The sequence below is a fragment of the Molothrus aeneus genome, unplaced genomic scaffold (genome assembly GCF_037042795.1).
Source record: "Molothrus aeneus isolate 106 unplaced genomic scaffold, BPBGC_Maene_1.0 scaffold_40, whole genome shotgun sequence".
NCBI classification, from domain to species: Eukaryota; Metazoa; Chordata; class Aves; order Passeriformes; family Icteridae; genus Molothrus; species Molothrus aeneus.
The window spans coordinates 2,560,569-2,574,435 of record NW_027099068.1 but is presented as its reverse complement, the minus strand read 5'-3'; positions in this window follow the sequence as shown (position 1 = coordinate 2,574,435).

Sequence of the window (13,867 nt, the reverse complement as noted above, 5' to 3'; positions counted from 1 at the left end):
AGGAAGTGGCAGGGCGGGATGCCGAGCACCTCCCGCTCGGCGGGCGGCGGCCGCTCCCCGTAGAGCTCCTGGAAGCGGCTCGGCCCCTCCCGCCGGGCCGGCAGCGGCCGCTCCCTGTGCAGCAGGTGGAAGCCGCAGGGCGGGCGCCGGGCGAGCAGCGGCCGCTCGCCGGGGGGCTGCTGGAGGCGGCCGGGCCGGGGGCTGCGCAGCTCCCGCCCGTCCGGCAGCGTCCGCTCCCTGTGCAGCAGGAGGAAGCCGCTGGGCGGGCGCCCGGCCGGCAGCGGCGGCCGCTCCCTGGGCAGCGGCTGGAAGCGACCGCGCCCGCGCCGCCCGTCCGGCAGCGGCCGCGGCCCGGGGAGCTGCTGGGAGCCGCAGGGCGGGCGCCTGCGGCCCTCCCGGCCCGCCGCCGGCCGCTGCCTGTTGGCCGCGCTCCGGCGCTTGATGCGGAGCAGGAGGTCGGGGCGGTCGCGGCGAAAGCAGGGGTTGCAGTAGTGGAGCCAGGCCCCGGCATCGCCCGGCGCAGCCGAGCCGACCCAGCCCGGCACCTTGCGGAAGCCGTAGCGGTAGAGCTGCCGCACGAAGCTGCGGAACTGCGTGGCCCTGAAGGTGTGCGGCACCGGGGCCGGCCCATGGCCACGGCCCCTGTGGGCGTGGCCCGAGCTGAGCAGCTCTCGCTCCAAGAGGCAGCGGTCGATGAGCAGCCCCTGGGCGCGGCTGTCCCAGCGCACGGAGCGGACGCGGGGGCTGTTCACCAGGCGCCAGAGCTTGGCGGGGAAGGTGCCGGCGCTGAGCCCGGCGGGCAGCGGCAGCTCCGCCATGGCGTCGATCGCCGACTGTGGCCACAACGCCCGCGGCGCAACGGCCGCGGCTGCGCCGGTGGCGCGCGGCCTGAGGGGGGCGCTGCGCTCGGGCCCGCGCGCGCCCAGCGCGGCCCCGGCGCGGGCCGGACTTGGCGGGGACGAGCGCGGCAGAGCCGGGGCTGCGGGCACAGCGCGGGCGGGGCGGCTCCGGGGCTGGCCGCGCTCGGCTCGGCAGCGCCAGCTGCGAACCCCCTCTTTCTCTGGCTGCAGGCATCCTTCTGCCTTGGCCTTGCGCTACAACCCCCAACCAGCAAGACAAGGAAGATAAAACAGCCGCTTCTCTCGCAGTCAGCCTCCTGCTGCTCTTGATGCCTGCGCTTATTCCTGCCCAGGTCCCAGACTTCTCATTTCCCATCCTTGAACTCCATCAGATTCCCCTCAGGCCAGTTCTTTAGCCCGCCGAGGTCCCTCTGAATGGCGCAATCATTAGGGCTCTCAGCTGCTCCTGCCAGCTTTGTTTTGTCTGCAGACTGTCTGAGGGTGAGCTGCTCCTCCAGCCCGGCCATGAATGAAGACATTAAAGAGCACCTGCCCCAGCATCAGCCCCTGGGGCTCAGAGCACCCGTGACTTGCCTCCAGCTCTACTTTGTGCCACTGATGACAGTCCTCATCCATTTTTCAGCCTTCCTCGCTGGGCATTTTGGCAGTTTGTGTTTAAGGAAGCTGTAGGAGACTGTCTCAAAGGCTTGGGGAAAGCTGGGGTAGACATCATCCATTGCTCCACCCATATCCATCCCTTTGGCTGTCCTATCACGGGCATCAGGTAGCTTAACCATCACTCCCAATCAACTTCTTCTCTGTTTGTTTGGATCGGTTTCCAGGATTAGTTACTCCATCACCTGTCAGGGGATGGAGGCAAGGCTGACTGACCTGTATTTTCCTCTCCTTCTTACTCTCTTGGAAGAAATCAGTCTATTAGAGCAATTCTGGCTGGTTTTAGCTAGGCAATTCCAGAAAAAATAACCAGTAAGAAAAATGAAGCTCTAAATGGAGTCTCTTAAATTCTTCTTTCTGCTACCATTCTAGGCCTCCAGAAAGATTTTGTTTTCTTCCCAGTACTGGACAGCTGATTAAAAAAAAACCCAACAAGGCAAATGTCTCCTTAATAGAATATAATATACCTATTATTCAGAAGACAATAACGTAGATTTTTCTTTCAGGATTAGACTGAGATGAAAGGACTTGAGAGGTTCCAGAACTTTGATATTTTCTTGTCTCCAACTGTTTGGAAAACTGTTAGAACATGGTGAAGACACAGTGCTTTTGAAAATGCCATTCTGAAGTCTTGTATGCTTGTATTACATATAAAAGTACCTGCAAGAATTTTAGAAACCTGTAGCTCAGATTCCTTACTTTCAAAATGAGGAAATGCCAGAATTAGTTTGATCTTTGGTTTTTTATGTTGTGTTTCTGATTCCTACATTTTTATATGCATATGTATCTTTTTTTAATAGCATGGTCACATACTCCATTTTCCTTCCGATCCCAAAATCATCAGTGCTCAGAATAGCCGATAAGCAACTAATCAATATTCTTTTTAATCTCTTTTATTTCATAATAAACTCAGACACCAGTGATCTTTTGGGAATCCAGACTTGTGTGCAAATTTTGCAGGGAAGATTCAGGTCTCAAGCCCTGTGAATTTTCTCTTCTCTCCTTTCCCATTTCCCTTTTCCTTCATCTCTGGCCTGACCTCAGGGCCCTTTCCCCTCGTGTCAGGCCCTCTGTTTGCTGCACTCCAGGGAAGCTCTCAGCTGTGGGTTCCCCAGCGTGGCAGCTCCAGGCTTGGAGCAGCAGAACCCAACTGTGGCTGAGAGCCCAGACCCCCCCTGGGCCAGCTGGGCTTTCAGCTGCCAGGGCAGCACGCAGGGAGAGGGGCAAGAGAGAGCTGAGGACGCTGCCAGAGCAGCCCTTGGGCAGTGCAGGGTGAGAGTGGCTTAAAGTGCTGCTGAGCCCCACTGCGGGGGCACAGGAGGCTGCTCTGCCATGGCCGCGGCTGTGCCGTCCATCCAGACAGAAAGGCAGAGCCAGCAGGCTCTGATGGGGGAGAGCAGCTCCATCCCTACCAAAACTTGGTCACTCCTGCTAAAACCTCTCTTTGTCCTTCTGTCTGAACACTGACACTGCTTTGGAAAACAGAATGGAGGTGACACGAGACAATCGATTATAACTTGTAAACAAATTTCCATGGGTTTTTTGGTTTTGTGAAAAATGCATGTATTTTATGATTGGCTTTGTGCAAATATTAAAATGAATGTTATATGTCTTGTGTTAGAAAGCAATGCTGTATTAAGTCTCTTAAGTACTGTGTTAAATATAGTTTTAGGTTATAAATATTGTTAAAATAGAAACGATGCTATGTAGGATACTTTTTTTAAAGGAAGGGCTTGCAGCAAGGTAGCAGCCACAGGACACCTAAATCTTTCAGAGAAAAAGAATTTATGGCCCTCTTATCAGAAGAAACGAACTTCTTCCCGCCTCCAAGGCACTGTTAGGATTCGGAGGAAGAAGCTGACCATGACCAGACAGGATCCTGTGTTTGAATGGAATTTATGCATCATGTATGAAGTGTATGAATATGCAACAGGCTGTTGCTTTTAAGGGTTAATCCTGTGTTAACCGGGTGTCCTTTTTCGGACTTTTGCTGCCCAGAAAAAGGTACCTGGACGTCCGTAACTCTTTGTTGTCTCATATTGTCCTAATTCAAATTTCCAAATTATTACTACTCTAATTGTATTTCTATTTTTATAACCATTTTATTACTATTAAACTCTTAAAATGTTAAAAACAAGTGATTGGCGTTTTTCAGAGTTTGTTGTGGTGTTTCAGTTTGGTTTGGGTTTTTTGCATGTGTGTGAGGCTTAAATGTGTCCTAAAGTTCTTGTGCATGCATGAGGCTGTAGAGTGGCCTCCACGGGGATCTCCTTGGCTCTGCACAAGCCCAGAGAGCAGCACGGGCACCTCAGGCCGAGCACAAAGGAGCACAGGATGATCTGCAGGGTGCTCTGTGACAACAGGCACTTGGAGCTGTTGTCCAGTGTGTAAGAACTACATCCCCTTTTCTTCAGATTCTCCTAAAAATGCCCACTGATGTTGTTTTGTATGATGCAGCTCTCCTAAGCCCCTATTACACTGTATCTGCACGAGCATTCACACAGGTGTTTGCTAAAACAATTCTGCTCCAGCTGAAAAGCACCAGGTACCCTGAGCAATAGCAGCAGATAAATGGACATAGACTTCAGGAGCAGAAGCAGCATTAAATCCATGACAATTGTGGAGATGTGAAAATACAGAAATCCACCAATGGTAGCAAAGCCCACACATCTCCACTGGGTTCTGCAGAATGGCAGCAAATAATGCACGGGTGTGGAGACCATGAACTGGTTGGTGCTGCACTTATTTGTCAGTGAGCAGAGCTGTGGGAGGCAGGGATTAAGGGTGATTTTGGAACAGGAAGAAGAAAGGGACAGACAAATTCCAGGTGGAGGCAGAGTGGCTCTGCTCTGCTGACCCAAGGAGAGCAGGGAACAAGTTGGAAAGGAGTAGGAAAAAAGAGTTTTGTAAAAGGAAACCTTGCTATATAGGCATTGGTGTTCTTGCCACAGCCCACAGAGCTTAGAGCATGAATATTCATCCCATTTAAATATTCCTGCAAGATGTAAGAAAAATTCCTTTCCATGTGGTTATTTACACAAACATACCCATGAACAAATAAAAAAACTGCACAACTACATGTATCATTAAACAGGATACTCTGTAGATTCTCACATTAACACTTGCAGAATTATATATGATACTTCCAAACATATAGAGACTCTTGTTCTCCGTTTGCTTCTTTAAAACTCACAAAATGTAATGAAATTCTCTTTCAAAACTGCAGAGCCTGCTGTGTGGCTAAGCAAGCCATTATTTGCTTGCTCACAATCATCTCTTCCTTGTGTGTTAGTCACTGATGCATTAATTGCTTATCCAAACTTGAAACGGTTCATGAGTCATTCTGAAGAGAAACTAAATGTGAGGGAGCCCATTTGAATGGAATTCATGTCCTCTGCCTCTTAAAGCTGAAGGTCTGTATTTATTACCTGTCAGAATGAAGTCTTGTTGCCTAATAAATGGGAAAATAGGAAAAATGCTGACTAGAGCACCATGTTTCAAGGGATCATTGCATTTTAGTTTTATTTGACCAAATCAGTAGTCAGAGAGAGAAAGGACTGGTCAATTACAACAGAGAAAGCAGGTGAAAGAGATGTCTAGTTCTGCTGCAGCTGGAGTCAAAAATGAAGTGTGTGGGTTTTGAAGTGGGGAAGGGATTCCAGATCAGATGATTTTAACTAACTTGCATTACTAAATGCATGATCTTCAGACAAACACGTTGGTATCCCTTGTATTGAGGAAAGGAAGGGTATTGGGGAAGATGAAACAGGAAAGCCTTATAAATATGATTGTCTGGCAAAAGATTTTGAGAATATAGAAACTATAAGCAAGATTGAAATGAAAGCAAGCTTTGAGATACCTTAGTTAGTGAACAACTGGAAAACAATGGTGTGGCCCAACTGAAGGTAATCCCCTTTTGAGGAAACAATTCCCTCTGCTTGCAGGCAGGTCCAAGGTTCAGAGCAGACCCTACTAGCTCAGCAGAAGGGGTCCAAAGAGGAGTTTTTAGGGTTTAAAATGTAACACAGTATGGTGATGTAATGATTCTTACAGGCTGGATGTAAATGCTATAGGATTTGTATCTTGGACTAGATTGGTTAGTGAGAATTAGAATGTTCAACAGAGAAGAAGATTTATTGTATTGTAGCGGGAACCTCGCTCTCTTACGCTCTTCCCCTCTTACTCTCTCCCCCTCTCATCCTCTCTGCCCCTCCCTTCTCCCGGGCCTGCTCCGAGCTGTGCCTGGCAGCTCCAAGCAGGGCCCTGCACCCAGGCCCTTTGCAATGAGCCGCAGGTTCCACGGCCTGGCTGCAGAGATCTCTCGTCTCCGTCCGTCCCGGCCGTCCCACCCCCCAGTGCTCCTACAGAAGGGGAGAAAGAAGGCATGGAGTTTCCAGGAGTATCCAGATAAATCCACTTTGTTCTGGATCAATATGGAATTTTCATGAAGCAAAAGCATTAAGTGGAGGGCTCTTCACCCATTTCTTTTTTTACTAAAATTCTATGAAAGATACTATTTTGGAGTGTAAAAACTTTCATGTTGAAAACATGAATGTGCTGAGAAAATTTGAAGTCTGGGCCAATGACAATTCACTGTTGAAAATCCAAGTCTAAAACTTTTCAGATTAAATGACCCAGGATGAAGTAGGAAACACAAGTCCTTCCCTTGAACCTTGATTTGCCTCTTCTAGCTCATTCCTGAAAGTGGTAGGCAAAGAGGATCCCACAGAAATCAGAGGAGCATCAGGGTCTATCCCTAAAAGGCAACTGTAGATGGGAAACAACTTGGGAATTAGAGGGACATCAATGAGCCACTTGTGAGTCCAACTGTTAGTGAAGAGCCCTTTTCCAAAGAAATGCCAGCTTCTCTCAAGGAAGCTGAGCAGCAGGATATTGTGGCTGATGTAGCTGGCAGGTACAAAGCAGAGAAAGCAGGAAATTTCTGGAAATGAACCCTGTATTCACTGATCACAGCAGGATGAAGAACCCATTTGATCAGACTCTGGCTCTTAGTAAGAAAGGAAGAAAGCTCTATTTATTATATCAGGCCCAGCTGTTCATGGTCAGAGGTGGTATCAGCTGCTCAGCAGAAGGCACAGCTTTAACTCCAGCTCATCATGCCTGGAGGCAGCCCTGGAAGTGCTCCTGCACTTCAGCTGGTGCCAGGGCACAGGGACACCCGCACACCCTCCCTAGACCCCTGTATGCCATAAAACTAAAGGCATCTCCCCAGCCAACCATCCTATCCAGCACTTAGCACAGAGCATGTCACTGCCAGTGACATCTGCATGAAAAAATACAGAGAAAAGTGCAATTACAAAACATATTGGGGGCTCAATATAATACAGGAAAAATTCAGATTTTTGTACTTACCTTCATAAATGAGCATACCTACTAGCTCTTTTCCCTAAATTAATTCATGGTTGAACATCTGCACTTTCCATAGCAGTGTCCTAAAATTCTTCCATTTATGCATTCCCAGCTAGCAGAGCTCTCACACAACCTGTTTTTTCTCTGAAGTGTATGGAAGGACTTAGTTCAGATGAACTGTGCTGCTTCCTCTGAAAGATATAAAATTATGGAAATAATATCTGCAAAGCCATAGGTTCTTTAAGGCAGGCCTCTGGTATGTAAAATAGGGAGTGTTTACATTTAGCATCATGTGCACATAAGATAACGATCAAACCATTTTCTTACCTTCATGAAAAATAGTTTTTGTGCTCTCATATATGGCACAGCCAAATAAGGCCGAGCTCAGACACAAATGCGTTCCTCACCACACAAATGGCCAAACAAATGACAGCTGCCAGTGACACTTTTCCTGCGGTCCCGAGTGCCCCAAGCGCGGATCCAAGCGGCGTCTCACCTGCTCAGCTCTTTCCGGCCCGCGGATCCGAGCCTGTCCCGGAGCGTCAGGAGCAGGGATGGGAGCTCAGCAGCTCGGGCTCGATGCCGTGTGCTCCGCTCGGGGCTCCCGACAGCTCCTGCGGGGCCGGAGCAGCCCCGGGCAGCGGGAGCAGCTCCTGCTGCGGCAGCCGGGCAGCCTCTCCCCAGACACACAGGTGACTGCACACCCGTGCATTCAGGGCCAGCTCCATTCTGCTGCCCTGGGGCTGGCGCTCTCCACTGTGTTGCTGTTAGTGCACATTGGTGTGTTGGTCCTGGAAACACCCAGGAACAGGCAACTCTCAGGCACACATTCTGCTCCCCGGGATGTGCTGCACAGTCCCTGCCTGTTCCAAACACCAGTTTGGTTTTGTTCTGAGAGCTGTGTTTTCCATCTCAGTGTTTGACCAGCTGAAGGCCCCGTTGATTATTTTCATTCAGCATTTGTGGATTTCACACATTTGCAGTTGTGCTGACTGCTCCTTCCAGCTGCGCAAGGACAGCCAGTGTGGACCTTTTCCTATGTAAAATGCATTGTGTGAGGACTGTTGGGCTGGAGGGCCCTTCTGTAATGTTATTGCCCCAATTCCTTCTGCTGAGAAAGATAATTGGATTCAGGCACTTAATCCATTTTGTAGATGCTGCAAAATCTAATCTGTAACAAACACATGATCAAGTATATGGGAATTGGTGTCAGTTCCTTTCTTCCTTCCCAAACTAGGAAAGCCATTTTTTCTAAAATCCTCTAGCAAATGGCTGTTCCATAGTGGAACTTCTCAGCATTAAAAAATTGCATTGACATCTCTATAAAATATTTCTCTGAATTTTCTTTCTGTCTTTTAAACTCTCATTGCAATCTAGATGGAAACCAATGTTTAAATGGCAGAATTTCTCTGCCAGTCCAAATACAGCAATTTGCCTAAACGTAATTAAACTGAAGTTTGGTGCAAACCTACACAGGCCTATGTAGATAAGAAAAAGATGAATACTGATTATTCCTATGCAGTATAGAGAAAAAATAACCTATGATTAAATCACGTAATGTGATATATCATATTTATTTATTTATTAAATAATGAAATCAGTTTATTATTTTCATATATCATGTAGCGCTAAATCCTGGTTTATTGTTTTCCTATTAAAATGTCATTGGTGGATGACATAAAGCAATGAGTCAAATTAAGAAAAAAAATTTTTTGAATATTTTTCTGACAAGATTTTTTTAAGATTCAGAGGTAAATAACAATCATCTGATACAAGAAGTTGGTGAAACTGCATTTTGCCCTTTAGTCAGAATCTTTGATTAGCTCTATCCAGTGGTTTCTAGATCTGGCTGAAATGAAGTAGCTTTTTACAGATAATATATGGAAACTTTGAGGGAGAGATTAAAAAAAGGCATTGACAGATCCTGATATCTGATTTATTGGGGTATTTAGCCATGTGCATAAGCACATGAACTGCAGTGATCTGTGACAGGATTCATTTGCCTAAAGGATCTGACTTAACTTGGAATGCACAATTCGGAAAGAAGATTCCATGGACATAGACAATGAAGTAAGCTTTAAAAACTTGACAACAGCAGAGGAGAACTAGTGAAAGCCTTACTCAGAAATGAATAGAGAATTTTCTTTTTTCTAAAATTATAAGAGCATATTTGTTTGTGCCTCACCACTGCCTAATGCTTTCTGCAGTTCAGCACGAGGAGCCATCCTAGACCAAATCCAGACCCAGACGAATCTCTCAGATAATCACAGCTCACCCCCTCTGCTCCTCTGCCTCGGTGAGCTGCGGGAAGGCGTTGCTCCAACCCAGCTTGTTTTCCTTTGGAGGCCATTCCAGATTGTGAATCCAATGGCTATGTTTGGCAAAGGACATGTGCTCTGTGTCATGCCATGGTTTCTGTGACATGGGTCAGCCACAGGATCCATCTCCTTTTGCCTCTCTGTTTTGATTTACTCAGTGAAAAAGTAGCCATGTACATATGTTTGGATGTACAGGCATGTGAGCAAATGGTTCATCTTGCTCACTGTGAAGGCAGGTGGAAAAAATTGGAAGAAAAAGACTGCTTTTATACAAAATTCAATACTAATTTCATAGAAAATCACTAAGGAGCTGATTAATGAAGACGATCACTTAATGCTTCCTAATTAGATTGATGGCATTTACCCAGCGCCCTTAATTCATTGTGCATTAAGGAGAAATGGCAAAGGTTTTCAATTGAAGGCTTTGTTTACTCCCAGTCCTTAATTTCAAGGTTGTCATCCATGCAGTGGAATTTCCTTTTGTTTTTTTGCATTAAGAGTTCAGTGTAAATAACTTGGCTGGTTAAAACCAAAGTACAAGGAAGGCTCCAAGGGTATTATGGTAAAGATCTATGGGCAGAAACATCATTAGGGAGAAGAGGAAAACACCATTATATAAGGGTTGCAGTGTTGATCCAAAAACAAGGCAACGAGGATGATGGCATCCAAAAGTGACCAGTATGATTTGATGATTATGTAATTGCTGGAACCAGATATTACAAGAGGTGAAAAAAATCTGAAAAACCTAGAGGAAATGCTCCTGGATCTGAATCCTGATTTCCCCACTGTACAGCTGCTTATGGCCTCTGTTCTAATTTCCATCCATCTACAAAAAAAGATGAAATTACCACAGAAGCTTTCTTTCCAGACTGATTAAAGGGAGCAGGATAATAGACAACAGAACTGGTAAGACATTAGAAGTAGAGACTTGTTGCAATGTAATAGTCTAAGGCATAATTTGTGGCATAAATCCTATTTCAGGAAAGAATTTAAGCATATATTTAAGTCTATCTTTATTGACACAATGCCTTTAAAATATGCTTCAGATGAAATGTGGGCTTAAAGTCAAATTAAATATAATATTGAAATATATGTGCAAACTTACAATGATTTTTTTTAGGATTCCCAAGTGAGGATAACTTCAAAACCCTTTTATTTTGTCTTAAATTAACATTGATTTTGTGCACAAGAAAGTTATCCAAGATATTGCTGGCCGGGGGTCTATGTACAAGTCATGAACGGGACGGGACTGCTGAGGAACGTGCCTCGAGCTGTTTGTTTTCCAGCATCAGTCTGTTATAAATGATAATCGAAAGCCAATTTATCAAAAATGCGAAAAGATTTATCTTTTTGCGCATCCAAAATATGGTCCTCAAAACCACCACAGCCAAAGAGACAGCATCGAGCCCGGGATCGGCACTGGGTGAACCTGGATCCAGCCTCTGTCGCATCAAATCCTCCCCCCGTTCATGAGAGCCGCTTCTAGCGACGAGGTTTTATACAGTTTATTGTGCCCGAGGCAGAGGAGTCCCAATTTCTTTTGTAACTCCTCACATTCATAGTTGGTTCTTTCACTGTGCAGAGCTGGACAAAGGCCGTCTCCTGGTTGATAGCCAGCGTTGATTGAGTCCAGGGAAGCCATGTATTCACATGTATGTTCCTGGCGTCCCTGGCTATTTGATCGCTGTGATCCGCAGGACGATGATCGCTCTTAGGCGGTTTCTGATGACTCGAGATACCGGTGATCATCCTGCTGGGAGCGTCCATTCTTACGCTAAAGTGTCGAACTTTATCTAGCCGTCTCTGGGAATCTTAGAGTTTGAATGGACATCCGTCCCTCGGGCCGTGTGTGGTCAGAGACACGTTTGGATTTCACAATCTTTATAAAATACATTCTTTGGCAGCATGAATTATTTCTAACATATATTACAAGTCTCATTACATGGTTATGACAATGGGAAGATGCCAGCAGCTCACATCCCCAGCAGCAGACAAAGAATGTCTGTTATCAGCAGATGTCCTCTCCCGAGGGAGGTGTGAATGTGGTCACTCAAAGAGAGAGATAAAGCAAACTGCCCACTTGACAAAAGATAATCTGCCATACAGATGGTAATTGAAAACATCTTGCATTGCAATCTTCAACATTATCCACCCCTTTTTCTATTTCCATTTGCATCACAAAGAAACCTTACACACAGTTCTCACTTAAGACTAGGTTTCCCTGTGGTACACAATGGCTTTCTCCATCTTTCTGCTTTACCCACCAAGTGCAACCAGGTCCTTGAGCAAAAACAATTCCACGGATGGGTTTGTCTTTGCCTGAGGTGGGAGTAACCCAAACAGTCTTTCCTAAAATACCTTTCACGTGTACAACAGGGACTTTATCTCCATCCACTGTGTGCAGGGGTTCAGACTGGGCAGGACCAGCTCGATTTATGGACCCTCTGGTGTTGACCATTCAGGTGGCTTTTGCTAAGTTCATTTCCCAATTTCTAAAAGTCCCCCGAGCCAGTGCTTAAGGGTAGTTTTAAGTAGTCCATTGCACTGTTCAACTTTCCCAGCAGCTGGTGCATGATAGGGGATATGATATATCCATTCAAAACCATGTTCCCTGGCCCAGGTGCTGATAAGGCCATTCTTAAAATGGGTCCCGTTGTCTGACTCAATTCTCTCAGGGGTGCCATGTCTCCACAGGATTTGCTTTTCCAGGCCCAGGATGGTGTTCTGGGCAGTGGCATGAGGCACAGGGTCAGTCTCCAACCATCCAGTGGTGGCTTCCACCATGGTCAGCACGTAGCGCTTGCCCTGGCGTGTCTGGGGCAGTGGGATGGAGTCAATCTGCCAGGCCTCCCCATACTTGTACTTGGATCACCACCCACCATACCACAGGGGCTTCACTCGCTTGGCCTGCTTGATGGCAGCACACGTCTCACAGTCATGGATAACCTGAGAAATACTGTCCATGGTTAGATCCACCCCTCGGTCTCGTGCCCACTTATAGGTGGCATCTCTAGCCTGATGACCTGAGGCATCATGGGCACATCGAGCTAGGAACAACTCCCCCTTATGTTGCCAATCTAAGTCTATCTTTGACACCTCTATTTTTGCTGCCTGATCTACCTGCTTGTTGTTTTGGTGTTCCTCATTAGCCCGACTCTTGGGGACATGGGCATCTACATGGCAGACTTTCACAGGCAGCTTCTCTAACCGAGCAGCAATATCTTTCCATTCATCAGCAGCCCAGATCGGTTTTCCCCTACGCTGCCAGTTGGCCTTTTTCCACCTTTCCAGCCAGCCCCAAAGAGCATTGGCTACCATCCATGAATCAGTGTAGAGGTAGAGCTTTGGCCATTTCTCTCTCTCAGCAATGTCCAGGGCCAGCTGAACAGCTTTGAGTTCAGCAAGTTGACTTGATCCACCTTCTCCTTTGGTAGCTTGTGCAACCTGTCCTGTGGGGCTCCATACGGCTGCTTTCCACTTCTGGTTCATCCCTACGATGCAGCAAGAACCATCAGTAAAAAGAGTGTATCATGTATCTTCTGCTGGCAGTTCGTTGTATGGTGGAGCTTCTTCAGCACGTGTCACTGGTTCTTGTTCCTCTTCATCGTCAGACCAAAGTTCTCACCTTCCGGCCAGTTTGTAATTATCTCCAGAATCCCAGGGCGATTCAGGTTTCCAATACGGACGCGCTATGTGATAAGAGCAATCCATTTACTCCATGTAGTGTCGGTGGCGTGGTGGGTGGTGGGAACCTTTCCTTTAAACATCCACCCCAGCACTGGTAGTCGGGGTGCCAGGAGGAGTTGTGCTTCCGTGCCAGTCACCTCTGAGGCAGCCTGGACTCCTTCATAGGCAGCCAAGATTTCCTTCTTTGTGGGAGTGGAGTTGGCTTCGGACCCTCTGTAGCTTCGATTCCAAAATCCCAGTGGTCGGCCTCGAGTCTCCCCAGGCACCTTCTGCCAAAGGCTCCAGGACAAGCCATGGTTCCCGGCTGCAGAGTAGAGCATGTTCTTTACCTCTGGTCCCGTCCTGACCGGGCCAAGGGCTACTGCATGAGCCATCTCCTGCTGGATCTGGGCAAAGGCTTGTTGCTGCTCAGGGCCCCAGTGGAACTCGTTCTTCTTGCAGGTTACCAGGTAGAGAGGATGCATGATCTGACTGTATTTGGGAATGTGCATCCTCCAAAAACCTATGGCACCCAGGAAAGCTTGCGTTTCCTTCTTGCTGGATGGTGGAGACATTGTAGTGATTTTGTTGATGACCTCAGTGGGAATCTGACGCCGTCCATCTTGCCACTTCACTCCCAGGAACTGGATCTCCCGGGCAGGTCCCTTGACTTTACTCTTCTTGATAGCGAAGCCGGCTTTGAGCAAAATCCTGATGATCCTCTCTCCTTTCTCAAATACTTCCATTGCCGTGTTCCCCCACACAATGATGTCATCGATGTACTGCAAGTGCTCTGGAGCCTCACCCTTTTCCAGTGCAGTCTGCATCAGTCAATGGCAGATGGTGGGGCTGTGCTTCCATCCCTGGGACAGTCAGTTCCAGGTGTACTGCACGCCCCTCCAGGTGAAAGCAAACTGAGACCTGCATTCTGCTGCCAAAGGAATGGAGAAAAATGCATTAGCAATGTCTATAGTGGCATACCACTTTGTTGCCTTGGAC